Below are 3,124 nucleotides of genomic sequence, written 5' to 3'. Positions count from 1 at the left end.
CAGGATCCCATATGGGTGCCGGTTCATATCCTGGTAGCTCCACTTTCTCTCCAGCTCCGATTGTGGCCTGGGAAAGCAGTCGAGGATGGCCCAAAGCCTCGGGACCCCGCACGTGTGAGAGAAACCCAAAAGAGGCTCCTGGCTTTGGATCAGCTCAGCTCCGGCCATTGCGGCCACTTGGAGAATGAACCAGCAGACAAAAGATCTTTCTCTCTGTCTCTCCTTCTCTCTGTAAATCTGAATTTCCAATAAAAATAAAATATATCTTTAAAAAAGCCATCTTAATTTTCCCACAAACATTAAAAAATATTTTATTTATTTACTTGAAGAAGTAAGACACACACACACACACACACACACACACACACACACACACACACATCTCCTGTCTGTTGGTTTATTCCTCGAATGTCCACAACAGCCAGAGTTGGAGATCCCTCAAGCCCAGGGCAACATCTGGGTCACCTGATTCTAGGGGCCTGAGCACTTGGGCCATCCTCCACTGCTCCCAGGTGCAAGGAGCTGAATCCAAACAGAGCAGTAGTTACTAAAACCTACGGATGCCACTGTCTTTTCCGTAGACCTTGTGGGACAGAAAGGGCAGAACACCAGGAAATAGGGATCGTGCATAAATGAGACTTAGCTACTTGGTGATGCTGCTGAGTCTGGGGCTCACTCTTCTAGAATAAGTAATGTCCCAGGCTTACCGATGGTGGTGAATGTCCTGGAAAGATTCCTTAGTGAGCAACGTGGTGGCATCAGGATCAAGAACCCAGTTTACGAGCCCTGGAGCCAGGTGATCTGGGTACAAATTCTTGTTGCTTATCAGGTATGTGGCATTTCACTTTCCACATCCATAAAATGAGTTCCATGACAACACCTACCAAGCGTGGTCAACACAGGGATTCAGCGAGTTGATTTAAACAAAACCAAACACGTGGCAATGGCTAAATGCACCTTACTGGAATGGTGGCTTCATGCCACCACCATTTCCGGAGTGCTGGAGAGCTTGGGCAGAGCCTGTGCTGCTAGGTACACTGAGGTCTCTGCCGTTGTCTGCAGCTTGGCTGATCCAGCCTGGGCTTGGCGGAGGATGGCTCTTCTTCATGTGGCTCTCATTCTTTTCCTAGGCACAGCTGCTATGTTTTTCTGGTGATGGCATAGACGCAAGGGCAGAAGGAAAAACACGCAGACATCCTGAGTCCAAACTCGAAACTGGTATTTTTAGCAGCCACCTCATCCTTCTGTCCAAACCCAGTCCCATGGGAGTCAGGGTGACCCTGCTGGTGGGGGGGAGGCACTGAGAGTCACATGGCAGAGGACACGGAGCAAAGAGAGCCAAAGAGCCGATGTCCGTCATGCCGTCTTAGATGGTGACTTGTAGGTTACAGTTCACATCAGCATTGGACTGAAAGTCAGGACCAAGATGCTGTACCCTGGCCAACTGGGGCGGGCCATGTCCAAACCCAGATGAACAGGGAAAAGTGTACATAATCCAGACCCAAGTGATCAGACCAACTCCTAGATGGGCAGAAAAGCTCCTTTCTAGCTACTCCTAGCTCTGCATAATTAGGTAAATGTACAGGTATGTGTATATATGTGTGCATGCGTGTGTGTGCTCACTAGCTTCTTTCTTTCAAGTTCTCAACCTCCAGGGGGACTGATCTCTTGGGATTTTATCCTGCTAGGTCATGGGTGAGCATCGGAGTCGGTACAGTGGCAAAGGATGCTTAGAAATGGCAGGATTTGTGTATGGAGGGTTGTTCTCTTAGTTACCCAAGAACTGGGGCCAGTGACTGATGCGGGAGGGATCTTAAAGGGACAGGGCAACTTGGTGCAGTAATAAAGCTTTCCTAATGGAAAATGTAGTGTTTTCTGTCTGTCTTTGGAGGGAGAAAGCCCCTGATAACAGAATGCTGCTGAAATCCTGCACGGGGAAGCAGCCTAGGAAGGGAGACAGAGCTGATGCCAGACAACTGACTTCCCCCTTGGCACCTGCTGCCACAGAAGCATGATTCGGAAAACTGTGTGACAGATGAACGACTACAAAGAGAAGCTGGGAACCTGTGCCTTCCTCATCGCTCTCCCTGAAGCCTGACTGGTTCAGCTGCAACACCAGAGAGAACCACACTTTTCAGACAGTGCCTTGGTCAGTGACTTTCCGATTTGTCTGATGGTAAGTCGTGCTAAGTACACAAGTGAAACAAAAGTTGACCAGCACGCTCCTTATCTTTCCCACATGTGCTATAGTCTCTATCCTATGATATTGTATTTTAAAGTTATGTTTGTTGTGTATGTGAAAGGCGGAGTTAAACAGAGAGGAGGAGAAACACAAAGAATCGTGCATCCACTGGTTACAACAGCGGGGGCCAAATCCGGGAGCCTGGAGCTCCTTCTGGATCTCCTACATGGCTGCAGGAGCCCCATTTTTTGCTGCTTGTCCAGGCCCATTAGCAGGGAGTTCGACTAGAAGTATACAGTGGAACCAGAGTCTGTATGGGATACCGGCACTGCAGGTGGATGCTCAATGTGATACACCACAATGCTAGCCCTACCATCCTGACTTTGTCAAACAATGCTAGTGCTGACCCATGGGTATGCATTTCATAATGCACAAACCACAGTTTGAAAACCCCCAGGCCAGTTCAAAGGTATAGGTTGAAAGGTCAGTGGGGTGGAGAGGGAAGCTTAAGACTCTTTCCAAGCCCACCCCTGCCCCGAGACCTCACAGTTGTCTCAAGCATGAGGCAGCTGTTTGGAAGAGTTTTAATAAGACACAGCAGTGTGAAGTAGCCAGGACACGCTCAACAGCTTTCATTTGGGTGAACTGCTCCTCACTAGGAGCATTACGACTCTTGGGGGAGAAATGAAGCTAACATCTCCCACTCCAAGGGAGGCCCCTCACAACAGTGAAGGTAGTGCTGGATTGTGGAACAAGCCAGCAGCTGGGAAAACCCGAGGGATGGCTGACTTCCCACAGCGCAGATTGATGGGGAAACCGCGGCCCGGATGGCATGACCTTCAAGGTCCCAAGCCAGGGAATATATTGGTCACAGCTCCAAGGTTATTTTTGGCATCCTGTGCTTCTCGTCTCTCTGGGCCTCAGTATTGTTACCTCTTAAAT

Source organism: Ochotona princeps, chromosome 16 (assembly GCF_030435755.1).
Source record: "Ochotona princeps isolate mOchPri1 chromosome 16, mOchPri1.hap1, whole genome shotgun sequence".
NCBI classification, from domain to species: domain Eukaryota; kingdom Metazoa; phylum Chordata; class Mammalia; order Lagomorpha; family Ochotonidae; genus Ochotona; species Ochotona princeps.
The sequence above is the reverse complement of the archived record's forward strand: the minus strand, read 5'-3'. Positions refer to the sequence as shown.